At 42.7% G+C, this 13702-nt stretch overlaps 1 protein-coding gene and 1 long non-coding RNA gene across 2 annotated transcripts in view; both read left to right on the top strand.

Moving 5' to 3' along the window:
- Positions 1-13702, top strand: part of RORA (RAR related orphan receptor A) — a 714631-nt gene that overhangs the window by 259556 nt on the left and 441373 nt on the right. The gene's annotated exons all lie outside the window — the stretch shown is intronic.
- On the top strand, positions 1154-3139 carry LOC125167622 (uncharacterized). The gene is made up of 3 exons (XR_007152848.1): positions 1154-1293; positions 2313-2456; positions 2960-3139. It is a non-coding gene; the product is annotated as an uncharacterized LOC125167622 (long non-coding RNA).

Raw genomic sequence — 13702 nt, forward strand, 5'->3', positions numbered from 1 at the left:
TCTGGTTGGGGGCTCTCCCAGGAAGCTCCCCAGAGCCTCCTGCAATCGGAAAACTTCCTCATCCCACCCTCCGCCAGCCGAACCTGAATCCTAGGGTGAGTTCCAGTTAGGCTTCCTACACTGCTAGCTCAAGGGTATCCTCCTTGGCTGGAGGCCACACCTCAACCGATCCAGATGGGCGTATTCATGTCTTAGTTACCAAAAATAATCCATGTAGCTCCAAAAAGACTTTAGCAGAGCATGAAAGCCATGCAGGGGTGGGAGTCAGAGGTACTTCTGTTTCAAACCAGACTGTACCGGTTGCTATGTGTGTGACTGTGAACAAGTTACTCAGACTTTATGGGCTATGTTAAATGGGATAATTCCTATCTCACGAGACTTTAGAAGGTTTACATGAGTGGAAATAGGAAATGAGGGTAGGGCGTTGCCGGAAGATAGTAGGTACTAGATCTATCTTTCTTTTCTTCTCCTGTTCCCTTAAGTTAGGAGTAAGGAATAACTTGATACAGATCTTTGACTTTAAACCACCCACTGGTGACCTCCCCTTGAATATCCTAGCGGGAGAGCCCCATCAAGGAATCCCCATCCCTGCCGTTGGAATGCATAAGTATCTGAGCTGCTTCATACTAACCAGGGCTGAAATCCACAACTGCCCACTGAGCCTCTCGGGATGTGCTTGCAGAGCTAACTGGGCCATTCCTGCTGAGTTCTGTAGCATTCGGTAGAACTCTTTTAAGATGCTCAGAAAGGGTTTCCCATGAAGCTGAGGGAGGTACCACAGGTGAAGTGAGCTGAGCAGGGAGCAGAGGAATGGAAGGGAAACCTCGCAAGTGAGTACAACCTCCTGGCCAGGAGGCTGCTAACCAGAGGATGCCAAGTTCCTTTCCAGCACCACCCAGAGGTGGTTCGTTGCTCTAGGTCTAAGGGAAATTAACATAAACCTCTTTAGATTTCTTCCAACTTGGCAGTTTTCAGCCATTTGCTCCCACTGCCCACTTCCTCCGCTCAGCATTACCGCTGTTCCTGTGTGAGATGTCTGCATAGTGGACAGTGCCTGTGACCCATGTCCCCTGGTTGCATTGTGATGAACAGAGGTGCTCCTACACCATCACCACCCACATGAGACACACTTACTCAGGCTTCTGACTTCGTGCCTTAGGGTACAAAAGCCCAGACCAGAATGAGAACTGATCTCCCCTATTAGCTGTTCAACTTGGGGGCAAGCCATTTACCCTCGGAAAGCTTCAGTGTCTTCTGAGTGTAAACTGAGATCGTTATATCTTACTCACAAGTGTGAGTAAATGAGATGGTAGATGGTTTGGTCACTGTTTATAGGTGTCCTGGCAGTAGGAAGCGTGGCAGGTGTGAGAGGCATTCACTCGTATAAGGAATACTCTCCCCACCTTTTAAGACCCTCTCTGTTCTTCATGCCTGTGGATGGCATCGTCTCCATATTGTTTTCACCATCTCCTGCAACCGTCTAATTCCCTTTGAATGCCTGTCACACCTACCTTCTGCCATTTCTTGGCCTCTTGTTGCCAGTTCTTCTGAGCAACTCTTGCGTTTTCCCGGTTTGACTATAGGCCCTTTCAGTCTAGGGCCTTTCGAGACTAAAATCACCCTTTCTAGTGAGTGTTTCAGTAATGGCTTACGGGAGCTGTGAATATCATTGCATGTCAACACCCGTGTTTGGGCAGGTGGACATGCTCAGGTTGGCAAGTGTTCATGTCCTGGTATCTGAGGCAGTGTACTAGTGTGCTGAGGACAGCTCAGAAATGGCCAAGATAAAATGGAAGAGGGAGAAATGCTACAGCATCAAATAGAACTCTTAGGGCCACGTCCAGGGACTATATTCAGAAAAGGCCAGCTTTGAGCTGTGTGTTCCCTCCGGGACCAGGTGATTACAGTTTAGGATGGATTGGGGAATTTCCATGCTGCTGGAAACACCATATGAGAACCTTCCTAGTATTTGGGTTCAACAGCAAATGCTGAGACAGAAAAAATATTTCCATCCATCTGCACTAATCTCTTATTTCCCTAGCAGTTAGAAAGAGAGAGAGGGGACGAAAAAATAAATTAAAGGCTGCATCAGAAAAAAAGCTCAAGAGCCAGGCTTATGCTCAGCCCGCTGCCAGGTCATTTTCTAGTCGGTACAGGAAATGCCAAACTTCTGCGGCTATTGGGTGGAGGTGCTGGGAATATAATCATTTGAACTGTGATAATTGAAGGCATTGAAGAAGAAAGCCCAACTGAAAAACTTCCAGAAAGGCAAAGGCACTCAGAATTCAAATCAGGCCTCTCGCATCCTCCAGTTTCTAGGAAGAAAGCTGCACTTCGTCAGGACCAGGTCTCCTTTCCGTGTCCCGAGACGATCCACCCACCTGCAGCCGGTGCTCCGTGCCAAGCAAAACCCAAACCCCGGCACCTTGCTACTTACTTATGTGCAGACCTTCCATGTATGTATATGTAAATCCATCCGCGTGGTGGCTGTATCAGTTACTGCTTTTAGGCTGGGACCCTAGGGAACATACACTTGATGAGGGCTTTGCACTTACCTTCAGTTATACAATCTGTGTCTTGTTACACTGCCCGTCAATTTAGCATGTGCTCGTGGTCGGCTTGCGCTGGCGGTTCTCGGTGCTCCTGGAGCCAGGCCAGTCTGACAACATCTATCTGTGGATTTAACCATTAAAGCCATAATGGCTTCTTCCCCCTCCTCCCTCCTCCTTGCTTTGGCCCATTCATAGCCAGAGACGTCTCTCAAAGGGAAGAGGCTTGTGCCCATATATATCCTAGGCCAGTTCAAAAGTAGTGGCTCAGACCTTTCACGTGGGCACAAATGTGGTTGCTTCGTATGATCAGTACTCAACTTTTAAGTCTCTGTCATGTCCATAATTGGATGGTAAACATTTTCCTCTTGGTAACTTCTATTTCTTTTCTTGTGGATCTTGGCTTTCAGGACCAGGTATGTTTGTATGGCAGCTATGGGAAGGTTGAAAAGGGTCCAGTACCTTTGTAAGACCATCAGAGAACTCATCTGTGAACAGGTTTCTGTTCGGTGGCTTGTGCCATGCACAATGCTATGCCGGACATTGTAGTAATATTTGATCCCTGACTTGAGGAGGCTCACCGTTGGATCAGAGGCCATACACAAACTGGAATTAAAATAAAAACTTAAAAAAAAAAATGAAATGAGCCTAAGATTGTATGCTAACTTCCTGGAAGAAAAACTTAAAAAAAATTAATGGAAGCCATAGACACCAACATCAGCATGACACAGCCCAGGGCATAGAAGGTGAGTGAGAGAGGGTAGCAAAGAGGGAAAAGGTGGTGGTGGGGTGGGGGGACTAAGAACTCGGAAAAAGTGTTCTCTGAAGGATATGACATTGGCACTTGACCTTGATGATGTGGTCACATGTTAGAGAGGATGACACGGTAAATAAAGCTTATAGAAACTGGTAGTTATGAGAGAAGACTGAAGAGAGATGGCATGTTCTTAAATCCCAGCTCTGCTTCCTATCCCTGTGACCTTGAGTAAGTTACTTAGCCTCTTTCTTCCTCAGTCTCCCTACTTGTAAAATGATAATAATAGTGCCTGTCTCATAAGGTTGTCTTGAAGATTCCCCAAAATACCACCTAGAAAGCACATAGCTAAAATGTGGTGATGGTGGCTGGTGATACAAAACTCATGGGAAAGCCAAGAACAGAACTGGTCGAATGGGAGGGGCATACTGTAACCTGGTGAAAATGTATTGCTAGGGGAAACTAGTGTGGCATTGGTTCATCTTTCCTGGTGATTTGAACCTGCAGTCGCCGGCCCCCTTATTAGATCTGATGGGCAGACATCTAATCGGCCATCTCAATGGGCCAAAGCATCAGTTGGACAACTTTTGGAGCAGGTGTTTTGTTTTGAATCAGATGGGAAATGTGTGACCTCAGTTAGTGATAAAGTGCCAACTAGGAAACTCCAGCACCTACTTCTTATGAGGGTCGGCCAGCATTGTGGCTGCTTTGGAAAGACGGAGGAGGAAACAACTGGTGTATTTGCTTCTGGTGGCTGTCTTGGTCACAGGGATTTCATAAGGCCCAACATGTTTGTCAAATGCATCAGCCATACGCTGATGATTTTATGATAAAGAAAAAAAAAAACACTTTCTTTAACTTGTCTCTATGGAATCCTGTAATTTTGGAGTGGGAGGGGGCCTCAAAAAACTAGTCTTTGTAGCAGTGAAAGAAATAGGAAGCCAGATGTCTCCATAACCTGGGAAGAAGTGTCCAGAATCTCAGATCCTAGTTTCAGAAAATGTCTTCCTCATTCCACAGAAAGTCTTATTTCCATTTGCTTTGAGGACTTTTAAGGAAAACTTCTACAGTCCTCATTGGCTGCAGGAAAGGCTGCAGGAGAGGGCAGCCTCTCCTATGGTGAGCCCCACAAACCCCATTTCCAAACCCAGCAATGAGCAATGATGAGGTCTTAAGTGTTGGATGAGAGAGGAATTGAGAAAGATGTTCCTAGATGTGTCTCTACCATAAACATACATGGCAAAAGGGAACCCTCCTTCTGAGGATGAACCTTCAGGATCATTGAGTATTTTTAAAAGTGTGTTCTACCAGTTTCCGAAGATGTTTCAAGGTGTTACATGTCACAATCTACTAAATTTGGAAATGATTACTTGAGCGACAATAATAGGTCTGTTTGCCACAGGAATTTCAGAGTCTCTAATATGCTACCATTAGCATTGTGACTCTCCAAGAAAGGGATATAAGCATGAGCCCAATTTATGGGGGTTTTTTTTGTTGTTTTTGCTCTTGTGTTGTTTTTTATTTTTGTGAAGAACTCTTTCATGTTATGGCTCCTGGCAGTGTTTCTTAGTATTTGTGTTCTGTAGAGCTTCAGGACCCTCTGATTTTGTCTACTGCCTAAGTTTACCTATGAGGATATTGGCACAAAGTCATTATCAAATTCATGATTGAACTAGGATTCAAGCCCAGGTCTCTTGAGCCTCCTTCAGAGTTGCAGAACTCAAAGTAGGCAGATGAAGCTGCCCACTTTATCTGCAGTTATCTGAATGTTTCAGGAAAACCATGGTTTTAAAAATACTTACCTTGACCTCTTTGGATCTATATTTCCATTTGTCACTCTACCTGTCATACAGAGGCAAGTGGTCACAGAATATCTAATACAGTCCTCTGTCCAATAGACCGAAAAAAAAAAAAGAGAAAAGGATCACTTAATTTCTATTCCTTCTTCACAAAAGTGCCCAATAAGATTGGCTCTGTTATAGAGGCTGGTAATCCTGGTTTTGAAGTTTCCACAATCCTCCACATAATTAGCCTTGGAATGCGTTCATAATGATCTGTTAGCAGGTAGAGTTTTAATGGGTGTGCCACTTTGCAGACATGAGCAGTGTCCGAAGGGTTTTGGTACTCTGGTTTGTTGGGAAAGATTCCAGCTCACATGGCTCAGAATGGTCAGCGTCCTTGCTTCTCTGTCATATGTTGCCAGCCACCCAAGAATGTGCCTGAGCCAAGTTGCTCTGCAAAGCTGTTGAATGGACAACTGGGATGGTGTCCTATTGTAACCAACAATCAGGAGGCCCCTTCAGGCATAGTACATTTTCCAAGTAATTCATTTGGTGGACGTAAGCTGAGTTCGATTTTCTTAATGACAGCAATGGCCACCATTATTGCTTAGCTGTGAGTTCCCATGCTAGGCATTTAACATATGTTTTATCTCATTTATTGCTCATGACAGCCATTGCCAAGTCCTAGTTACCTGACCTCGAATAAGACAATTTAATCCCTTTGTGCTTGAGTTTCCTCAGGGGGGTTGGGAAGATTGAGTACAGAGAGGTAGGATTAAAAGAGCATCTATCTCATGTTCGCACATAGTAGGCACTTAATAAATAGTCATTTATTGGGGCAGAATTTATATTGTATAGGATATTATAAAATCCCATTTTCCTCCTTCCCTACCTCTAGCCAAGGCAGTTAGGCCATAGTAATATTGTAGATAGTCATAAGTTTGGGTAAAGAGGCAGCAGACCACATTAGTCTGCTAAATCCAGAATGGCTCTTTTTATCAGGATGAAATGGAATTTGATTGTCCATACATGCAAACGCTCAGGTAATTTGAGTCTGATATTTAATCCAGTATGAACATCCTTTGTATGAAATCACTGCCATCACCACTTTAAGAAAGTTAATATTTATACCAAACATCTTCTGTAATGAGATAGGAACTTTTGACCACCCAGAAATCTAGCTCAGATTTTAGATTTTCATCCTCCCATAGTCAGGTTTCGGAATGATTTCTTTATCCAATTGGAGAAATAAAGTACATGCACTATTTCAAAGGAGACATTGAATCAAAGCAGATCACTCATTATCCCCTTCTCAAAGTATTCTGGTTGCGGAAAATAAAAGAGGGCTCTGAAATCAAACGTATCACGTAGATACTTTTGAATATTTATTATGTTTATAAAGCTCCTTATAAGACAAACCATGAAAGGCAGGTGACCTGATAGGATGATATTGTGAGACCAAGTATTTACATTTGAGAGGAACATGTAGCAGTTTCCTGGGGTAAATGGGTAATTCTTCCAGAGTAGTCTCTGCCCCTGTCGGTGCTTCTCCTTTTTCTATCACCCTCCCCTTTGCTCCCATCTAATTATATCTTACCATTGAAGACCAAGATGAAGTGGCATCTCCTCTAGGAACCCTTCTCTGGCCTCCAGGTGGACTTTGTCCATTTTCACGTTGAGCCCTTTGCCTACCTGTATCTCAACCATGAGCGCCTTCTTCTGGAATCATTAGTGTGTGAGTCTGTCTGTCCTGCCGAACCGCAGCTCTCTGCAGGGCCTGAGCAAAGTGGCCCTTGTGTCTTTGTTTACCAGGCACAATAACTCGGGTTATCAATAAGTGGGTCATCAGTAAGTGTCTTTTTAAAGAAACAACAAATCCTGGACGGTGGGCTCCACCATTGCATTGCTGGGAAAAAGAGCCAAAGGGTTAAATGGTGTCAGGGAATGGATGGAACCGTTTCTAAAAAGACCTCTTGGATTTACTAGTTCTTTCATGCTGGAAGAAAGATGGTAGGCACAGTGGAGTCCTCACCTGCCTTTCCTGGCAAAGTTCCTAACCGTGGGTGTTGAGAGGATGTTAGTCTTCTCTCCAAAAGGATCGTAGGCTGTGTTCACATTTTTTAAGTGCTCGTGTAGCCCCCACGGTATCTATTTCAGTAATAGGCACATTGTAATAATACCTGACTTGAATTCATATCATAGTATAGTCAGTCATTTATCATTGTGCGTGTCTGTCTCCCCTGCGATCCTAACTCACTTTTGAATCACCACTCTTTAGTGCAGTGGCTGGCACTTGGCAAGGATGCTGCTAAAAGTCTATGAATGAATGGGTGGATGGAATACATGAAAAATACATGAAGCCGTTTGTATCATACCTTATAGACTTTATGGTACCTTCTCTGCAGATCTCACTTGATTTAATCTGTACAGCAATACTATCGGGCTGATGTGACTAGGGTTATTAGCCCACCTTATAGCTACAGAAATTCACCATCAGAAAGTTTAGATAACTTGTTCATGACCTCATATCTGATCAAGAATGGGACTTAGGCTCAGGACTTCCAGTGTTTGAGTCATAGATTCATGGCTCTAACTCATAGTTCCCTCTACAATTTCTGATAGACTGGCTATATATTTGGTGGTTGAAGAGATGATGGGACTTGATAAGCTACTTTTCCCAGGATAGGAGGAGTAATTATAATAACAACGGCAGTTACTATTTATTGAGTCCTTACATTGGGTATGTTGTAAATGCCAAGCACTTTACCCAAGTCATCCTAACACACTCCAAGGTAGCTACTATTGTTAATTTTGTTTCCCACAGGAGACTGAAATATGGGATGTTTACATAACATGTGCCCGGTCACAGAGCTGGTTCATAGTAGAAGCAAGATTTGAACCTAGACAGTTGGTGTTCAAAGCCTCTACTCTTTTTCTTTTTTTAATGTTTGTTCATTTTTGAGAGGGAACATGTGAGGGGCAGAGAGAGAGGGGACAGAGGATCCCAAGCAGATGCAGGGCTCAAACCCATGAACCCCCACTAACTGCGAGATTATGAGCTGAGCCGAAGTCACGCTTAACCAACTGAGCCATTCAGGTGTCCTACAAAGCCCCTACTCTTAAACCGCTCTCCTATACTTCTTCCCTTGAAAGACCAGTTTTCTTCTAAATTGTCATTGTTTTCCTAACAGGCCAACACCTTGTGAGTAATTTTGACCTTGGGCACATTATCTAACTTACCTGGGCTTCTGCTTCCTGTTTTGTAAAATGAAGAAATTAATATCTCCCTTTTGGAATTGCTGTGAGGATAAAATGGTAATACATGAAGAATGTGCTTTGTAAGCTATAAAGCATTATACAAATGAAAGTTATTATTGCTTAGTGAAAAAAAAGGCAACAAGCTATTGTGATAATAATTCGATTGAACAAGTGTTTATCGAGTTCAGACTGTGGGCAAGGCATGATCAAAATAAGAGAAATACTTCTATTCATCACTGAACATAATGCTATCAAATTTCCAGCCAGAGAATCTACTTCCCCTGCTTCCTTCTGTTATAAACCTGCTGGTGAAATTATCTAACAAGAAAGAAAACAAAACCACGTAAAGCAATCTTGTTTAAAATGGTGCCAGTGATTACAATGTGTTTTCTGATTTTCTGTTTTCAGTAATGCACCATCCTACGTAAAAGCTTGCCTACCATTATTGTAATTTCAGACGTCCTCTGGCCCCCTTGGAGAGTATATGTATGTAAACTGTTCTGTTCTCAATGGAATAAACAAAATGGATAAACTAAAAACAGTGCCACAAGGAAGAACTAGAGAGGCATCGGGACTGTCAGGTTTGAAAGTTGGGATTCTTGGTTGGGTCCCATCCTCCTTCAGATGCATCCTGGCTTCATGACCTTGGGCTTCGATGACAAGGGTTATTATCCCATCTTGTAGATGCATAAATTGCCCATCCGAAAGTTTAGATAACTTGTTCGTGACCTTATGTCTAATGAAGAGCCAGGCCTCATACCTATGACTTCCAGTGCTTGGGCCACAGACTCATGCCCCTAACTAAGAGCTTCCTCTGTAGTCTCTGATAGACTGGGTGAGCCTCCACTGCTTTACCAGCAATGTGCAACAGTCACAACTTGGTGAAAACAGTTCTTACTGTAGAAATGTGAGTTCTTACTGTAGAAATGTGAGTTCTTACTTTGTGTTGAATTCACAAGAGTATTTAGCATCTTGTTGAAAATAATTGCATGACAGTTAGCACCAGGAATCTTGAAGGTGTAAAGTCAATGTCCAATTAAACTTCTATATGATAACAGTTCAACAGCTAAAATGTATTGAGAGTTGAGGAGCGCCTGGGTGGCTCAGTCGGTTAAGCGGCCGACTTTGGCTCAGGTCATGATCTCGTGGTCCATGAGTTCGAGCCCCGCGTCGGGCTCTGTGCTGACAGCTCAGAGCCTGGAGCCTGTTTCAGATTCTGTGTCTCCCTCTCTCTGACCCTTCCCTGTTCATGCTCTGTCTCTCTCTGTCTCAAAAATAAATAAACATTAAAACAAATTTAATAAAAATAAAATATATAACCAACATAGGCTTTAGATGTATTGTGGAATCATGTTAATAGTTCTTAATCTGAAATCCCAGCAATTGTAATAATATACTTAATACATATAAATGAAGACTCTTTTTAAAAAAATGTAAAACCCAGGGGTGTCACGGTGCCTTCGTTGGTTGGGTGCCCGAGTCTTGATTTCAGGTCAGGTCATGATCTCATGGTTCATGACTTCAAGCCCTACATCGGGCTCTCTGCTGACAATGTGGAGCCTGCTTGGGTTTCTCTCTCTCCTTCTGTCTCTGCCCCTCCTCTCTGCCCCTCTCTCTCTACCAAAATAAATAAAGTTTAAAAAATGGAAAAAAAATGTGCAAGTCAATGCAAGAAATAACGGGAGAGAAATGCCCAATTTTTTCAGTAATTACCGATTGAATTAAAATGTGCCAGTTACTGAATGGTCGCCAAGAGAAGCGAAACTGGTCCGTTCCCTCAAAGAGCTCATGATTTGCCTCAGAATGTGATAAGAGCTGAATAAGACTCATAAAGTACTTGAGATTCCCAAGAGAAAATAACTAGTTCTCCCTGAGGAGTCATAGAAGAATGTTCCAGAAGAAGTGGCATTAAATCTAGAAGACACACAGGTCAATAAGTGATGGGTAGCAAATCCAAATAAGGACCCTCCTCCTAAAACGTAACCTCAACAAAGCAAAAGCTTTTATCATCCATGCGTAAGGAGGATTAGAGTCCTACCCTTAGGTGTGTATAGAAAGTCTCCCTTTTGAGTGTGCCCAGAAACTCTTGGAGTCAAGATTCACCTTCTAGCTTACAGAGCTTGAAACTATCCTGAACATTCCCAGAGTCTTAAAAGATCGTTCTCATCCCTTTTGCAAAACCAGTGTTGGTGGCCCACAGCAGATGGTATGAAATGGAAGCTTTATCAGTTGATTTCACTTACAAACCAAGTTCAGATGAAGATGTAAGGAGCTGCCGAGCTGGAAATGTTACGCTGAAGGTGGGTAGGAGTGTGTCAGTGCCGTCTCTAACACCCTACCGTGGGATCTGTGGCAAGTGCAACACGGCACCATGTGACAAGGAGGTTAAAAAGCATCCCCTCGATCTGTATCCTGCGGCGGAGCATCTAGTCTAGCTCCAGAGTTCAGATGAGGCTGCAGCAGTTAGAACAGAAGCGGAGGGGTCTCTGTGTTGGTGCTTTGTGTCCCCACACTTCACAGCTGCTCCGTGAGCAAGTCCAGAGCTGTGTGGCTTTCTCTGGTGTGTAGTAATACTGGATGCCAAATACAGCGGCGAGGGAACACTATTTGGGCAGTTTATTTTTACATGCTGAGTTTTTTCCCCTTTAGCTCTATATTGAGAGGTTTTATCTCTGTGAGGCAGTGCTGATAAACAGCCTGACTGGAGAAGCCAAGCAAGATTTGGACTGGCAGCTTGCAACGTTTTCATTGTGGATGGTGCGAGACAATTTGGCTGGCCTGGGGATCACGTGGGGTTCAGCTGCCTCACTGCAGTAGGCTAGGAGCTTCTCGAGGGAGAGACCATGACTTAGATGCATGTCCTCCTGGGTGTAGCAAAGTGCTTGGCACATGCTAGGGACTTCGCAGATCTTTGTAAGAGAATGAATGAGTGGACAGCACCATTATCCTGTATTATAGTGCTGGTTCCGCTTAGAAAGACCGCTCATATTTCTTCTCGTTCAATGCTCAGAATACACTTCAACTCAACCCTGCCTGCTCTCTGTTTGCCTATTAAAATTCTCATACCTCACCCTCCCTAGAACAACTCTCTGATAATTGCAGCCTTCATTGATCTCTTCTTGCCTGAATTATGGTATCATTCCCTTTAGCACCCGTCTTTTGGAGCTAGGGGTAAATACAACCAAGCTCTGGTTTCTAATTGTTTACATGAGTTTGGGTCTCATGACTTCTTTTTTTATTGATGTGTAGTTGACATACAATATTACGTTAGTTTCACCATAGTGATTCAACAATTATAGACATTGTGAAATGTCACCACAATAGTATACTTAGCATCTGTCACCATACAGAGTTGTTACAGTATTATTGACTATATTCCTAGTGCTGTGCTTTACACCCCTACAACCTCTTTATTTTATTATTGAAGCTTGGACCTCTTAATCCACTTCACCTAGTTCACCCATTCCCCACCCACCTCCCTCCTGGCAACCAACAATATATTCTCTGCATTTGAATCTTTCTGATTTTGTTTTGTTTTTAGATGCCATATGTAAGTGAAATCATGTGGTACATGTCTTCTCAGTCTGACTGACTTTGCTTTAGCCCAGTACCCTCAAGGTCCAGCCATGACATCTCGAATAGCAAGATATCATTCCTTTTTGTGGCTAAGTAATATTCGTGTGTGTGTGTGTGTGTGTGTGTGTGTGTGTGTGTGTGTCTGTCTCACATCTTCTTTATCCTTTCATCTGCCAGTAGGCTCTTGGCTTGCTTCCGTATCTTGACTGCTGTAGATCGTGCTGCAGGCAACATAGGAGTGCATACATCTTCTCAAATTAGTGTTTTTGTTTTCTTCAGATAAATACCCAGTAGTTGAATTACTGAATCATATGGTATTTCTATTTTTAATTTGGGGGGGTGGGGGAACCTCCATACTATTTTCTACAGTGGCTGCACCAATTTACATTTCCACCAACAGTGCATGAGAGTTCCCTTTTCTCATTTCCTTGCCAACGTTTGTTATTTCTTGTCTTTTTGATGCTCACTATTCTGACTGTATGAAGTGTTATTTCATTGTGGTTTTAATTTGCATTTCCCTAATGATTAGTGATGTTGAGCATCTTTGCATATGTTTGTTGGCCATCTGTATGTCTTCTTTTGAAAAATGTCTCTTCAGGTTCTCTGCCCATTTTCTAATTGGATTATTCTTTTGGTGTTGAGTTGTATGAGTTCTTGATATATTTTGGATATTAACCCCAGTATGGTACTAACAGAAAAATAGACACACCGATCAATGGAACAGGATAGAGAGCCCAGAAATAAACCCACGCATACATGGTCAATTAATCTACAACAAAGGAGGCAGAATATACAGTGAGGAAAAGACAATCTTTTCAATAAATGGTGGTGAGGAAACTGGACAGCTACATGGAGAAGAGTGAAATTGAGCCACCTTCTTTCACCATACATAAAGATACACTCAAAATGGATTCAAGACCTAAATGTAAGACCTGAGACCATAAAACTTGTAAAAGAAAACTTGGGAAGTAATGTCTTACACATCAGCCTTAGCAATATTTTTCTGAATCTGTCTCCTCAGGCAAGGGAAACAAAAGCAAAAATAAACTACTGGGACTACATCAAACTTAAAAGCTTCCCCACAGCAACGGAAACCATCTACAAAATGAAAAGGCAACCCATGGAGTGAGAGAAGATATTTGCAAGTGCTCTGTCCAATAAGGGGTTAATAGCGTTTCTTAAAAGCAGGGAGTAAGTAGGGACATGTCTTTGTACTCCACATGGGGGAATGGTTGTAGGGGATGAAAAGCATCTGGAGCTACAATTGGATCCAAGTGTGTGACCTGGTTCTGTCCCTTAATATTTGGATGATCTTGGCCAAGCCACTCAACCTCTCTAAGCCTCAATTTTCCCATCTTTAAAGTAGGAATAAATGCTGCTTGTCACAGTGAGGTCATAAGATTAAACGAGGTTGCTTACGTTAAAAAGACTGGCATAAATTAAGTGTTGTTGTTACTTATCCCTGACAGAGGCTAGCACTAGCTGGGAACTTCATCTATTTTTAGTGACTATTAGTTTAGTGGCTGAGGTAATGAACCATGGAGAGTATTTTGCCTTCCAGAAGTGACTCCTATAACTCCTTTGTAAGTGTTGGCATTTTGGAGGGGAAAGAAGAAATGGATTTTGGTTCTTTTAAATGGATGATGCCTCGCATTTGCATCACAAGGAAAAGGAGACAAGTATTTTCCTTCAGTTTTATTTTTCTTCTTTAACACTAGTGACTTGTATTTCTTGGGTCATATTTGCCTGGGAATAAAAAATAGGGTCTGCAAATTGTTTTGCTC

The sequence above is a fragment of the Prionailurus viverrinus genome, chromosome B3, assembly GCF_022837055.1.
Source record: "Prionailurus viverrinus isolate Anna chromosome B3, UM_Priviv_1.0, whole genome shotgun sequence".
NCBI lineage: Eukaryota > Metazoa > Chordata > Mammalia > Carnivora > Felidae > Prionailurus > Prionailurus viverrinus.